Genomic DNA, 16,781 nt, shown 5'->3' with positions numbered 1-16,781 from the left:
ATTTGACTATGAGTCATCAAGTTATCATGCAATCTGAACTTCATAGTATGAACTGCGTGTTTCTGACCCATCTAGCCATAAAGTTGGATGTGCATAGTAGCATTCCATTATCAAATGGAAGTGGCGTACACATGATCAGTCTTGAGCAAGTCCTGAAGGCACAAGTAAGTTACATAAGGAAGTGGCCCAAATGCCCAGGGTCCCCACTCATGCTACCCTGCCTTCTGTTTCCAAGCCTGCACCTATGACCTCATAGGGAGTTCCATATGAGGAACTTGAAGTTTACAGGAAGAGAATACTAGGCCCTGGTTTACAGATGGTTCTGCACGATATGCAGGCACCACCCGAAAGTGGACAGCTGCAGCACTACCGGACCTTTCTGGGACATCCATGAAGGAGGGTGGTGAAGGGAAATCTTTCCAGTGAGCAGAACTTTGAACAATGCTTGGAAAAAGAAATGGCCAGATGCGTAATTATATACTGATTCACAGGCTGTACCCAATTATTTGGCTGGGTGACCAGAATCTTGAAAGGAACGTGATTGGATACTTGGCCACAAATAAATTTGGTGAAGAGGTATGTAAATGAACCACTCTGAGTGGTCAAAAAAATGTGAAGCTCTTTGTGTGTCATGTTAATGCTCACAAAAGTGTGACCTCAGCAGAGGGGGATTATAATAATCAAGTGGATAGGATGACCTGTTCTGTAATCTGAACACCACATAGCCCCTTTACTCAGCCACCCCTGGGCTCATTAATAAAGTGGTCATGGTAGAAAGAATGGAGGCTATGAATGAGCTTAGCAACATGGACTGCAAATCACCAAGTCTGACCTGGCTACCGCCACTGCTGAGTGCCCAGTCTAACAGTGGAGAGAAACACTGAGTCCTCAATATGGCACCATTTATCAGGGTGATCAACCAGCTAGCTGATGGTAGGTTAATTACTTCAGATGATTTCCATCATGAAATGGGTAGCAGTTTGTCCATACTGGAATAGACACTTACTTTCAATATGGGTTTGCTTTTCCTGAATGCAATGCTTCTGCCAAGACCACCACACTTGAACTCGCAGAATGCCTCATCCATCTCCATGGTATTACACACAGCATTGCTTCTCACCAAGGAATTTACTTCACAGACAAAGAAGTGTAGCAAAGGCTTGTGCTCATTGCATTCACTGGCCTTACCATGTTGCCCATCATCCTGAAGCAGCTGCATTAAGGGAAAAGTGGAATGGCCTTTTGAAATCATGGTTACAGTGCCAACTAGGTGATAATTCTTTGTAGGGCAGCAGCAAAGTTCTTCAGAAGGGTATATATGCTATGAATCAGCATCCAATATATGGTACTACTTCTCTCATAGCCAGGATTAATGGGTCAAGGAATCAAGACATAGAAGTGGAAGTGCTACCACTCATTATCCAAAGTGACCCACTGGCAAAATTTTTGCTTCCTGTTCCCACGACATTATGGCTGGCCTAGAGGCTTAGTTCCAGAGGGAGAAATGCTGTCAATAGGAGACACAACAATGATTCCATTGAACTGAAAGTTAAGAATGCCACCTTGCCACTTGGGTCTCCACCTGCCACTAAGTCAACAGGCTAAGAAGGGAGTTTTGGTGTTGGCTGGGGTGATTGACTTGGATTATCAACATAAAATCAGACTACTACTCCACAATGCAGCTAAGGAAGAGTATATCTGGAATATAGGAGATCCCATAGAGCATCTCTTAGAACTACACTGCCCAGTAATTAAGGTCAGTGGGAAACTACAACAACCAGTCTAGGCAGGACTAAAAATAGCCCAGACCCTTCAGAAATGAAAGTTTGGGTCACTTCACCAAGTAAGAAACCACAACCACCTGAGGTGCTTCCTGAAAGCAAAGAGAATACAGAATGAGTAATAGAAGAAGGTAGCTGTCAATACCAGTGATGACCACATGACCTGTAACATAAATGAGGACTGTTATTGTCATGATTATTTCCTCATTATTTTGCTAAGAATATGATTGTGCATACATACACCTATATTATGCAATCGTCTTTGTTTTATTTCCTTTCTCATTCCCTTATCATGTAACATAAGATGTATTGACTTCATATCAGCATTTAAGTGTTGCTAATTTTATGTAACACTTGTTATGTTAAAGATTAGTGGATTTTCAGTTGTACAAATGGTAGTTTTATTATGTTAGATGAAATTACAAAATTGTTACTGTCTTTATTTGGAGATTAAGTATAATTTAAGGAGGTGTTTATAGATTCCAAGTTGATAAGCAGTGAAGTTGTGCTGGTTAATATTAAGTGTCAACTTGACTGGATTGAGGGATGGCTAGATGGCTGCTAAAGTATTGTTTCTGGGAGTGTCTGTGTGAGTGTTTCCAGAAATTGATATTTGAGTCAGTGGCCTGGGAGAGGAAGACCCACCCTTAGTGTGGATGGACATAATCCGGTTCACTGCTAATACATTTGAAACAAAGCAGGAAGAACAAGAGGGAATAAAATTACTTGCTGAGTTTTCTGGCTCTCTCTCTTCCCATCCCAGACACTTGCTTCATCTCCTCATGCCCTTGAACTTCAGACCCCAGGTTCTTCAGCTTTTGGACTCTGGAACTTGTACTCGTGGCTTCTCAGGGGCTCTTGGACCTTCTGCCTCAGACTGAGAGCTGCAATGTCAGCTTCCCTGGTTTTGAAGCTTTGGGAGTTGGACTCAGCCACACTACTAGCTTCTCTCTTTCCCCAACTTGTAGATGGCCTATCGTAGGACTTTTCTTTGTAATTGCATGAGCCAATTCTCCTTAATTGACTCCCTTTTATATATACATATATTCTATTGGTGCTGTTCTTCTGAAGAACCGTAATGTAGAATTGAAAGACTTACACACTGAAAAGTACAAAACATTGATGACAGAAACTAAAGAAGACAGAAATGAATGGAAACACATTCCATGTTCATTAATTGGAAGACAAAATATTGACAGAATGTTCATACTATCCAATGGCAGTTTATAAATTGCAATCCTCATCACAATCCCAATGGAATTTTTAATGGAAATTAAAAACACAATTCTAAAGTTTATCTGGAATCACAAAGAACCCAAAGTAGCCAAAACACTATTGAAAAAGAACCAAACTAGGGAGACATCACACTTCCTGATTTATAAGACCTGCTATATGGCGGAATTGAAAGAAGAGTTACACAGACTGAAAGAATGGTAACACAAACAGCACTGAAACATGCCCCCACTTGCCACACTGCTGGAAACGAGAATAAGAGAAGACCTACAATTACTAAAACAGTATCGTACTGGCGTCAAAACAGACATATAGACTAATAGAAGCAAATAGAGTGTGCAGAAATAAATCCATGAGTATATGGACAACTGTTCTTTGATAAAATGCCAAGAATACATGTCAGGAAGTGATTAGACTTTTCAACAACAATGTTGGAAAAACCAGATAGTCATGTGAAAAAAATGAAATTGAATTTTTATCTTATACTATGCACAAATACGAACTCAAAATGGACTACAGACTTGAATGTATGACCTAAAACTGCAAAACTCCTAGAAGAAATTATAGAGAAAATTATTCATTACATTATTCTTTGCAATAATTTCATAAATAGGGCACAAAAGGACAGGCAACAAAAGTGAAAAACACCAGCGGGGCTACATCAAACTTAAACAGCTTCTTCACAGCAAAGGAAGCAATCAACAAAATGAAAAGCCAACCTATAGATTGGTAGAACAATTTTAGAAATCATATATCTGACTGGGGGCTAATTTCCAAAATGTCTGAGAAACTCAAACAACTCAACAACAAAACAACAACAAGAGAAAACTAGTAACTCTATTAAAATGGGTTAAGAACTGAAATAAGACATTTCCCCCCAAAAAGAACATATATATGGGAAATAAATGTCCAAAAAGATACTAAATGTCACTAATGATTAAAGAAATACAAATAAAAATCACAATATCACATCACATATTGTAGGATGCCTATTATTTAAAAAAAAACAAACGAAAGAATGAGTGTTGGCAAGAATGTGCAGACATTGGAAACTTTTACATTGTTAGCAGAAACGCAAAATGACACAGCTGCTGTGGAGAACAGTATAGAGGTTCTTCAGAAAACTAAAAATAATACTACCACATTTTGAAGCTCTCTCATTTCTGGGTATTTACCCAAAAGAATAGAAATCAGGGTTTGAGGATATATTAGCATTTTTATGTTGATGGCAGCACTACTGACAATAGCCAAGATGTGAAAACAACCTAAATGACCAATGATTAATGAGTGCATAAAGAAAATGTATATACATCCCATAGATTATTGTTCAGCGTTAAAAAATGAAAATACTGCAATATGCAATGGTGTAAATGAACCTGGAAGACATTATTCTAGGAGAAATCAGCCAGTAACAGTACATATACTGTATGATTTTACTTAAGTGAGGTACCTAAAATAGTCAAAATCATTGAATCTGGAAGAAGAGGGAAACGGAGTTGCCAATCAAAGTATATACAGTTTCAGTTATGCTAGATAATTTTTAGATATCTGCTGTATAAGGTTGTTGCTCTAATTGACAATACTGTATTGTGCACTCAAAAGTCTGTTAAGAGCGTAGATCTCATGTAAAGTGCCCTCATTATAAGAAAATAAAAATAAAGAGAAAGAGAGAGAAAAAATACTTCCACGGTTCCTGGGTGCATGTTTCAGTGCTGTTTGTGTTACTGTTCTTTCAGTTCTACATGTATTCTGGTGTATGTGAACAGAAGTTTTTTTATGGTTGTTCCTTTCACTTACAATTGGAATTTAGGAATTTTAGTGTACAGTAAATTATTTTACTAATTCCCACCAGGATTTTATAAATTTCTTACCAATATAAAGTGGCATAATATTGTGGTTTCTTTGGTTTTCATAACATTCTTTTTCATATCATTTAATCACTGATAACTAAAACTTATGAGTATTTTTTCCTATGCTGTTGGCTACTCAAGTTTCCTCTCTTGTGTCATGCTTTTGTCACGAGACCCTTAGGGTGTCACTTTTCCAGCTGGAATCCTCTGTGGCCAGCGGCACGTCTGCCTGAGTTTTTGCTTGGGCCTACTGGGCTCATTATGCCCACTTGGTCTGGCAGGCTATGCTCGGCTCACACTACCATCCTGTATTCCACGCCTGCCAACAGTGAACCAGGTGTGGAGTGGAGCAAGTGTGGAGTCTGGCCACTCCACACAGCTAGGCATGCCAGCTGCTGCTGTCGGTGGGAGAGGGGCAGCTCCAGGCACCAGCACAGGCTCTGACTCCATGCAAAGCTGCAGCTGGATCAGATGTACCACAAGCAGCTTCCACTGCAGGCACCCGTGTCCGAATGAGGGGAATACGGTGGCACTTGGAAACTAGGATATGCAGAGCCCCAAAGAAGGTGTCACAGCCCTGGCTTGGGGAGCCCCTACTTCTGGGCTCCCCAAAGGACTGTAGCTCTTCTCTTATTCTCATTTCCTGCAGTGTGGCAAGTGGGTGCATGTTTCAGTGCTGTTTGTGTTACTGTTCTTTCAGTTCTGTCATACAGCAGGTCCCAAGTTCTTGTTCCAAGTCCAGGAAGAGTGAGGTGTGCAGGCAACTGGAGGTTGAGCAAGGCAGAGAGGAGCTTTTCTGGGTGACAGAACAACTCGTACCCAGAGTGGGTAGCTCCTTTCTACAAGCAGGTTGTCCGAACAATTCAAGGAAACCCAAGTTGGTAGCTCCTTCCTGCAGCTGGTAGTTCCGACATCTGTCTAAGTCTAGCTGAGGCTAGGGATTTATGGGCTCAGAAGGGAGGACATACTGCTGATTGGTCCATGAGTGGCCATGGGCAGGCCCAGAAAAATCCCCATAACTTTTCTTTCTGGGTCACGGCCTCCACTCAGAACTGGCAGCCTGGCCCCCAGGCTTCAGACCATTCCTAGCTTGAAGGTGGGGTTTCACCTGAAACCCACCCCTTTCTGTCCAGGATTCTGTCTGCCTCTTGCCACCATCAACATGCTGTCTGTGGTGCCCAGGCAGTTTGTGCTGAGGGGTGCCTATAAGCCTGCACCAAGCCACCCTCAGACCCCCTTCAGCCTCCCTCCCTTGCTCGTAGGCATCCAAAATCCAGGGGGAGCTGACGCATCAGGGGCTGGCATGTCAGCACCACCCCAAATGCATGCACACCTGTCCTGGTCACGATGGCAACGGGACTCAGCCACAACCTTGTTCTGCCCTGGAGTGGGTGCTGGGAGATGGAGAGCCAGGGAACAGGAGCAGACAGTTTCAAGCCTGTGGGGCAAAGGTCTTCCCAGACCCCCGAGAGCACTAGTATACAGGGATCTGGAGCCACAGCTGGGTGGCTGTGGCTGAGCGTGGGAGCATGGGTGCCTGCCCCACCAACTCAGTATGGGGCAGGGCTCTTGCCTGTTCATGGCTCTCTGACCAAGAACATCCTTGGGGAGAATGCAGCCCTGGTCGTCCCTTTCCTGCTGAAGCTCGTATCCTTGCAGCAGCTGCTCCAGACGGGCCATCGCTGCCATCACTTTCATATGTTTTGCCCATTTTATTTAGCTTTTCTTTATCAAATTGTAAATTTTTTGAATTCTGTATGTTAAACATTTGTCAATTATCTGTGTTGCAACACTGTCTTCCAATCTTGGCTGGTTTTTAATGTCGTCTATGACATCCCATGTTCTGTGAAAATTAATTTTAATGAATCAAATCTATTATCATGCTTTTTATTTACCTGAAGTCAAAACAACCTCTCATATTTTTCCTCAGTTTCTGTCTTTTTTATATCCAGAAGTTGCACTTTAGTAGAGTCTGAAGTAGAGATCTGTTGTCATTTTGTAATACGGAGATTTGATTATCCAAATGCCATTTCTTAAATAGTTTATTATTACCCATTAATTTGTAATGTTGCCCATGTAATGCAGTAAGTTACTTTATAGGCTTTGTCTCATTTCTGCCTCTCCACCCTGTCCATAGTTTTATGGGTGTATATTTCAAATCACACTATAGTTTTATGCTTCATGTTGATATGTTATGTAATCCCCTTATGTCTATCTATTTATATTTCTTTATTAAGTTTTTAATTTCCATATGAGTTTTAGAATAATTGCTTAGTGCCTCAAAGATCATTTTGGGTTATTAATTAAATTTGCAATAAATTTATTGAATAATTTGAGGAAAGCTGACATCATTAGAAAGTTGAATCTTCTCTTTCATCAATGTGTCTCAATATTCCATTTATTCAGGTTTATTTTTAAGTTACTCATATTTTTAAATAATATTTTACAATGACTTTATAAAGCTCCTATGCATATTTATTAAATGTACTTCATATAGGTTTCCATGTTATTAGAAATGGCTTTTTTTTTTTTTGGTGTCTTCCATTTTCTAATTGGTCATTCATGAATAATACCAGTGGTTTTAATTTTGTACACTGACAAACAAATATACAACCCTAATGAATTAACTAATTCATTCTCACAGTTTATGAAATCCCTTGGATTTGTCATGCAAATAACTATAGTGTTTGCAAATGAGAGATAAAATGTGTGTTTTTCTTCATAATTTATCTACCTATTCCTATTTATAATTGATGTTGCACCTAGAACTTCAAGTAAAATATTAAATAAATAGAGGTTATAATAGTTACCTTTGTCCTTAAAGGAAATATTTTTAAAATATCAACCTAGACTATATTTTCTGTGAGATTTCTGTCATGTATCTTTACCATATTAAATGAGTTATCTTCTGTTTTTAATTTACTAAGCAGATTTTCATTGTGAATGTGTATTATATTCTATTACATAATTTTTCTGCATCTGTTAGGATGATTATTTGGACTTTCATTTATTAGTATGTTGAGATATGTTGATAGATTTTATTAAAATGTTGAAACTTTCCTGAAGTTCTATGATAATGTATACCTGGTCAGTAGATATTACCTTTTTAATACATGACCAAATTAAATTTGTCAATGTTTTCTTTAGAATTTTTTATCTGTGTTCACAAACAAAATTAATACAGAACTTTCTATTCTTATTCTTTCTTGTTTGAAAAGTTGTATCAGCTCTACAAAATAGATTTTGTACCTATACCTTTTTACCTCTGAAATATTTTATGCAAAATGATTATTTGTTAGTTATACGTTTGCAAATTTTTTTCATATAAAACTACTTGGGCCTTGTAGCATGTATTGGTGATTCTACAAACATTTCCTCAGCTCACTTGATCTGTAGCTGGGTTTGACAATATTCCAGCTTATTCTATTTTTTTCCTGTTTCCAAGGTCATAGATGTTTTCTTATCTCATATACAGGCCCAGAGAAGAGCATGGGGGTAATTATCCTTGAACCAGTGAGGTAGAAAGTGGAGGCTTAAATGTTTCAGCCTCCTTATATATATCCATAGAGTTTATTCAAAGATGTACTTCACAGGGTAACATAGAAGACCCCGAGTAGGATTTAGATCCAGTTGTCCATAGGAGGGATATCTTAGTAATAAATTTTATATTTTTCTTCACTTTTCCCTGTCACTCTCCTACTTCCCTCATCTCTGCTTCCAAAGATCACCTTCCAGATAAACTACCATTTATAAACTCTTGTCTAATGCTTTGTTTTTAGAATCTGCCCACTAGTACATGCAGTTGCGGAAGAGGTGTTAGAAGGCAACCCTTGGGATGGGATTTAGAATTAGATCACGCACTGATCAAATGGCCACAAAAACCCCATTACTAGCAGTACGTGGGTACTACTAACTCCCGGGATGCCATAAAACAACAATTAATAATCTGTCCCACTATTTTGGATTAGGAGATGTGAAAGAATAGAAGAAATAGACTTGTGTGAAGCTCTGCAGCATTTGAAGGCAATGGGAAGATGATAATATAAAGAATGTCAGTGGTTCAGATTTGCTAATGGCTATTAAAATGGTTAAAAACCTTCTTTAAAACAAGCTAAGAGGTACAAGTTAGCCATTCCCATATTATGTGCATGCTGTGAAAATGTGAAGGACTGCAGGACTGCAGGACAGTGTTTTAAAGAGATCTTCATCTTCTGCAGCTACAGTGAAGACTGTGTTGATAATCTAGCCAAGAATTTAATTTGAAAGGCAGCAAAATTACAAAGGAAGCTGAATGTATTGCCTTGATAGGATTCCTATTTCAGAAAATCATGACTTGATGGGGGAAGAATGTAAACCCTGAAAACAGGGATGGGATCATTTGGGTGCATATGCCTGAAAACGGATTCTGCTGAACAGTACTGGGATTACTAGTGGAAGTAATCTCACTTTTCCTAGAGGGGAGATATCTCTGCCTGGAGACTATGCAAAAAAATCACATATGGAGATTTCTTATGGAGATAATGCTTTTTCTCCAAAATGTCCCCTCCTGACTTCTCACATTGCCTCTAGATAATAAGCAATATTAGCTTTCTGCATAGTCTGAATGGGGCACACATGGAAAAAAAGAGATGTAGCAGCTAGTTAATAAGTAATAGCAGAAACAGTGAAATATGGGTAAGTTTGGATTTTGAGAATATTGAAATGGAGGATGTGGGTAGAATATGAGCCTGGATAGCGAAGAAGTATTAACATGAGATAAATCTCATCTTGTGCCTTAGAATTTAATGCCCTGCCAAATAAATCAGGAGCCAATTCTAAAACTTTGCTTGGGTTGCTCTTTAAAGTTTGAACATGATGACAGAGTACAGTAACTAAATAGACATGTCGGATTGTACTTATGGTGTATTGAAGAATGGGTCAGGAGGCACACAAATATAAACATATTTATCATGTATGACCAGATAATCTGTCAGATTGTCCTGTGAAGAGACAAGAAAGCCTTCTCTTCACTAAGGAAAATATTTATGGGGGCATCAGCATTCTTGAGTAGCTCATGGTGACTGTTCTCAGAGTCCAGGATTGACAAAAGATTTTTGCATGGAACTAGGACCCTTAGATCAATGGAGATTATAAGATTCTGGCCTCTTGGGGGCTAGGGGGCAGCAATTATCAATCAGCCTCAAGGTATATTTAATTACCATTATAGACAGCAACAGTAAATAGGTAACTGGTGGGCATGTGACCTGCCAGAACCTATGAAGTTGAGCAGAGACCATGATGTTCTTAGGGAAACACTGGATGTGCAATCAACAATGATACGTTTTGACCTGCATGACCAGAAAAAAGAAAAATCAAGGGCTTGTGGGCAAAGGCTTATATCCGTTGCCACAGTAACAAAGCAGCAGCTTTTAACCCCTTTCTATGCCTGTAAGTTTCATAATTCATTGATTATGTATGCTAATATGTCTTTTAAAAGTCTTGGACTATCACTAAAAATATATGAAATAAATATTCCTTGAAATATTTCCCAAAGGGACCTGTAGTCATTTATGAGAATAAAAGAAAATCAGTGAAAAGAAAAGACTGAGATAATTTGAAGGTTGTTAGAATCATGGTTTAAACTATTACTTATGTCATGGGCTTTAAAGTATCATTATGACTAGTTTATTAGGTTGGGGTATTATGGAATACAGGATATAGATGGAGTCCTGACTCACATCCATTTTACAGTGAGCCAAAAGCATCTATGCACACACCTTATGGTATTTTCTCTGATCCCTGACTGCATAATTGGAATGGTTATAGATAAATGGTGACTGAACCCTCAAGTTTGGTTCTCTGACCTATGAAAGAATGTCCATTATTGTAGGAAGTGTAAAATGAAAGTCCTTGAACCAGTTTCACCAACTCCTCACCCACCTACACACACACACACACACACACACACACACACACACACACACACACTAGTCAGGAGACTTTGTCAGAAGCAATATCACATTTTTGGTAAAATTGTAGAGATTAGGGTTACATTCCAAGTCTTTAGATTGCAGGAATAATAGCATACTTCATATTTCTCTTCAATTGGTTTGTATAGTTTCTGCAAAAACAAATTGGATTATGGTAGAGGTCAATGCACTGTTGTAAACATAACCAGGTTGTAGCACCAATTCCCGTTGCTGTGTATGATATCATGTATTTATTGGAAAATTTCAAAATATCCTTTTACGTTTATTATATGGTCATTGATTTGAATTTTTTTTTTCAGTCACCAGCAATGAAGTGAATAAAAACCCATTGTCCTTTTAGAAAATACAATAGTATATATTCATGGTTTCCAGAGCTATATTAACTCTCCCACTCCTTATCACAATATGATCCGCAATGAGCATGAGGGTTTTGACATCTGCAGAAGATCATGTTGGCGTAGTATATTGATGTTAATTCTAATAATACCTATGAAAAGTAAGTGGCAAGTAAACCTAATACTCATGTGATGCACATCTTGCCCGAGTTTAAGAAAAAAGTCCTACAAATGTTTAGGGCCCTGATACATTGGTGAAATTTATAGAGTCCCAGTGTCTTGCACTTACCCTTTAAGGTAAAGATCAAGTTATTGCACCTTGTACATCTTATCATTAAAAAGGGATACAGGGCTTAGCAGGCCTATTTTTATTTTAAAGACAGAGTTTAGCACCAAGGATGTCTCTACAGTTTAGGGGACCCTGCAAATACTTAAAGGACCTTGTCTATACGAACAAAATGATTTAAAAACACATTATTAAATCCATTAGCCTACATGAAGCATACTAACAGACTTAGAATTTTGAGTAAAAGATAAGGTATGCACATACTTATTTGCTGTCCAAACAGTGAACCTGAAACAACACTTTGCAGGGCCAAGTTATCATCTCTTCCCTTTGATATCAAGAGATCATGTATCCATGTGCTTTATAATCAAATATGCTATTTCTAGCTAAGTTCATATATCCCACCATGAGAAAATTGTAGCAAAGTTGTTAATGTTCACAATCCATGACTCTTTGGAATCCATCTCTACTAAAACAACATGGATGTTTTATCACAAAGATAATTTTAATTTATCATGACTAAAAGACTGAATTTTAAACAGATTCTTGGAATAGTGGTTCATACTCATCAGCTGGTTCAGCTTTAGCACCTGTCTTATCTCCAGTAGCTTTTCCAGAACTACTGCCTTCACCACGATGCTCCATGAATTTTCTCAATCCATAGGTCTTCTTCAGTACTATAACTCTGAAGTTCCCTAAATCCTTTTACTTAATGATGGCTACATCATTACTCATGACTTTGCATCGTTCCTTGTAACATGAGTGAATACCGAGTTCCAATGAGTCTTTCAAAAGTTGTTTCTATGGTTTGCTCATGACCACAGAGGCAAATATTTCACAGACAATGCAGGAAAATGTGAAAGACAGTGCATTTGTTAATCATATGAATTCGCTGCTCTGAAGATTATAGAATAAAGTTAAACTAAAACATTTTTCAACTTTGTCATTTCTTGAATTCATTCTTTGGGTCCTGATGATGACTGCATTGCTAGAATGTGATCACTTCCAACCTTGACTGTACGTGCCTCCCATAAACTGCAATCAGCATAGGCAAGGAGCCCATAGGCAAAGTGAGAAGAGTGGTAAAATTCAAGCAAAAAGTATCCATCTCTCATCCAGCATGGTGTAAGACCAACCTAGGAGATCATGATGTCATCACCTTGGCCTAAGGCAAAAAAGAACTGCAATATATAAATAAATAAATAAATAAATAAATAAATAAATAAATAAATAAAACCTATGTTGTATGGTGAAGCAAAGGTCTCAGAAGTTTTAGAGGAGGGAAGTGTTTGTGAAGGGGGAAAGGTGATGACCTGGTACTAGAATTATAGGACAAATTATGCTTGCTGTCACCTCTACTACTCTAAAATACAAGTGTGGAGGTACCACTACATCTGGAACACAGAGATCTGAGAGCCAATCCAACAGCCCACACAGCAGCTCAATCTCAAAGGTTGGCAGTCACATGTTGGTATCTCTTATCTTTGAATATGTTCTGAGCCTAAATTGAGAAGGTGACCAAAAGAGAGTGGATCCGCAATATTATGGCAGTTCAGTTCTACACATTTCTACAAAAGTAATACTTCTTGCTTGGCCATCCTCACAGAAATAGGACCTAACAACAAGGCCCTAGGACAGCCTCAGAAGCAGCAGTTCCGGGGTTCCTTAAGGCATCGGGTCAATGCCACATGTAGGGGTTGGGGGATAGTTAAGAGATAGAAAGCAAGCCAATGATAAGAGAAGGTAACTGGGGCCCATGCAGATTTCTGACTGGGCTTCCTAGATGGCTAGTCTCAGGCATCAAAGGGTACTAATCATCAGTACACCTAGGTTTAGCCTGGGGCACTCCAACTACGTGGCACTGCTGGCCACAAGCTCAGATCTTAAAATGATTTTTTGAAAACTTTGAAGGAGTCTCTCTGAAGTACAGAGTCCATTGAGGCATGGGTCTTGGAACAGGAGCTTCACTTGCCCAGGTATAAGGGCAGAGCTCTATAATGTATTCGAGAATAAAGATCCAACTGTCATTAACTCCCAGTTAGTGATATTATCTTACAAATGGCATTTATTGGAATATAACAAATAAAATAGACTATCATGTCAGTATATGTAATTCGAAGTTTTATATGCATTAATTTTATAAAAATTTAGTGAACTCTTGGTAAGTGAATGACCCCATTTATGCCATGAATAAATAAAACTGCTTACATAGAACTTATATCCCAAGAGTGGAGACAGATACTAAACAAATCATATATAATTCTGCATACACATACATATACATAAACGTATACACACACACATATATACATACATACACATATATATATGAAACTACCCATAAAACACATAAAAGTGAAGAAGCTTGGTAAGGATATTCAGATATCAGGTGTGACAGAGGCTAATAATTTAGGTAAAATGGTTAAGAACTGTCTAAGAAGATGATATTTCATCAGAAATTGCAGTGGGTCAGGGGAGATAGCAATGTGAGTATCTATGAGAAAGAAGCATATCAAGTGTGAGTTAGGCTGGTAAGGGTTATGAGTGCCATTTTGATGGGTTTGAAAAACAGGAATGAAGACTGCATAAAAGAAGCACAATGAGCTGAAACAGTAGGAAAGCATGAGACTGGGGTAGTGACAAAATGATGAAGGGTTTTGCAGAAATTGTGAAGATTCTGTGTCTCATGTTAATTTTGATGGAAAATCACTAGAAGGTTTTGAGCTGGTGAGTACTATGACCTGATTGACATTTTTTCCTTGATTGCTTTCATTGTTCTGTGAAGAATAGAATGTTGATGTTAAACATGGCAGCAAGACTAGAGTTTGTTGTAGTAGCTTTTGTGGTAGGGTTGTCTGAGTACATCAGAACTAAACATCCTCAGAGCATTGCACAAGTAAGTTGTTTATAATTGTTTGATTGTCTGTTTTATAGCCATATAATAATTACATCAATGTTTCTTAAAAGCTATTAAATACAATCTGTAAAATTGCCATGCTTCATTCAGATGACAAAAGAAGAGTTTCTAAAAGGAATAATTGAAAGCAATCTATTGTTCATAACATCAGAAAGAATAAATCTTGTACTTTAGAAATATTTGACTCTACTGACAAGGTCATTTCCGTCCTAGGGTAAACATATTTTACAGTATAGGTTTTCAAATTCATGAAGCACCCATTAGCCATATTTCAAAGTATACTCTAATGAAGAGGCTCCGATAAGAAACATTCCAAAATAAAACCAAAATATAAAATTTCATGTGATACATAGTTTTTCCTTAAATATTTCCAAGGAAAATACCTAACATGTAGGAAATTAGCCAGTCTAAAATACAACATACAGATACTGAATAATCAGTCTCTCTACTGCAGATGATATATATCACTGTATCTTGCCAGCACTTAATCACTTTTATGGAATTACACTTTGGTTCTCACTATGATTTACTTAGTGTGGGTTGATTTATGCCATTGAGAATTTGTTTAGTTAATGAAACATTTTAATTTATGACAGAAGGAAGCATAAAATTGCTTTGAATATCTTGATTCCATTACTATCGACTGCCGGTCAAAATTTTAAATGATATGAAAAGTGACAGATAAAAGCATTTTTATTTCAACTCTCCCTATTACTTGTAGAGTACAGATTTGAAACTAAAACACGAGGAATTAGTAGCTTTAACACTTGCTTCTCCCAACTCTTGACTAGATACTGCAGCTCTCACTGACATATGGTACTGTCTGTGAAGTCTTTTCAGTGAAGCCTCACAGGGAAAGAGTGAGATGTTTCATAACGTAGTGTAATCAGTATGCTGTTGGCACCCAGCACTGGGTCTCCTTTCATCTGGCCCAGATGGTACAGATCCTTGACTCTTACAGTGTCTGCCTGAAAGAAGAAAAGATTTGAAAGCAAATTGGCTCATGGTCTAGCCTGATGATTTCAGGATAATGTACATGGGTCAAAAAACACAGGAGCAAGTAAAGCTTAGTTTTCTCCATTAGTGGAGGTTCATTTAACCCTTGACATCAAGTTATGTCAATTTTTATTTAATGCCTGACTTAAACTTATCTGTTTCTATACAGGAACTGTTCATGTATGCCCTTAAGTGTTTCCTTCATGCTGTGTGACTTTTCTTAAAAGAATTGAATAGGATAAGCGTTTCACAGAAGCAGAGACTTCTGAGTTTCATGTAAGTTCACATGTACTTTTAAGTGTCTGGGCTAGATATTTGCTGGTTTATTAGATGCCTTCTTGCCATAAGGATGTGTGCACTGAGTGAATGACCTCTGTGGCTAGTGTCGACTGGATTCTCTTGCATTCTATTTTCCTGTTGGATTTGACAAATGGAAGGTACCAGCAGAAGATTGAGGTTGGGTGGTAGAAGTAACATCAAAGAGATGTCAAAATATTTGTTTCCCCAGCATCCTACCTACCAGTCCACAGGAGGTTGCAATGGCTATATTCTTCATCTAAGGCCCTAGTTCCTGTTTTGTGGCCCTTCCCACAGAGGAAGGGACTCTGCTCTCAGAGTTTTGGCAATCACTCACTCCCCTTATATCTTCAACTTTACGGTGGTAATGGTTCCTGTTGTTCCTAGTCACAGGATGCTCCACTGTCTTCTTTTAGCTTCCCTTCATCATACCATGCTTTACAAAAAAATTCATTCATTAAGCTGTTTTCTATATCCCTTTTTAAGTGTGCCATCTGTTTCCTGCCATGTCTGGATGATACAGTCATCTAGTCTAACGACTTGTTGAATGCCTAAATTCCCATTGTAACACCTCTTCTAAATGGTCAACTTGACCGTATGTTTAAACGAGTATTATAATAGATAACTCATTATGTCGTAAGACAACCTATTCTCTCTTTAACCAATCTCTAAATTTAATTTTTTATATGTGGCAAGATAGCAGTGACTCTTCGCTCAACTGTAGAGAAAACATTTTCATGTTTCTGCATGGTTGGATTTCTCTGAACATAAAAACCTGGCATCTCAGCTAAAGAACAAGATTTTGAATTTAACAGACTATTGAATAAATAGAAACCTCTGGAAATATGTAGAGATTCCTCATCTCCCAAAACCGTAAGTTTACATTTTAAAATTTAATAAAACCAGAGATCGGTCATCTATATTCTAAAGAGTTGTATGTTAGGTATTTATTTTTCTTTATAAATGATATTTGTTTACATTGGGGAGATTAGTTTCCTCTTCCACTCTAATGAGTGGGGGAGAGTAGGCCTATAGCGGTTTCTATATAAACTCCAGACTCATAATGTTCTGGTTCCTTTTCTATGGGAGATACTCATTCATAAACACATGGCTAGCC

At 38.0% G+C, this 16,781-nt stretch overlaps 1 long non-coding RNA gene across 1 annotated transcript; it reads left to right on the top strand.

The window, feature by feature from the left end:
- Window positions 1-314: 314 nt before the first annotated feature.
- Window positions 315-16,530, top strand: LOC108544814 (uncharacterized). The gene is made up of 3 exons (XR_001889960.1): window positions 315-576; window positions 15,537-15,643; window positions 16,365-16,530. It is a non-coding gene; the product is annotated as an uncharacterized LOC108544814 (long non-coding RNA).
- The last annotated feature ends 251 nt before the right edge of the window (window positions 16,531-16,781 follow it).

This window comes from Rhinopithecus bieti, unplaced genomic scaffold (genome assembly GCF_001698545.2).
Source record: "Rhinopithecus bieti isolate Rb0 unplaced genomic scaffold, ASM169854v2 scaffold_28280, whole genome shotgun sequence".
NCBI lineage: Eukaryota > Metazoa > Chordata > Mammalia > Primates > Cercopithecidae > Rhinopithecus > Rhinopithecus bieti.
Note: the sequence above shows the minus strand (reverse complement) of the source record. Positions and strands in the feature narration are given on the sequence as shown.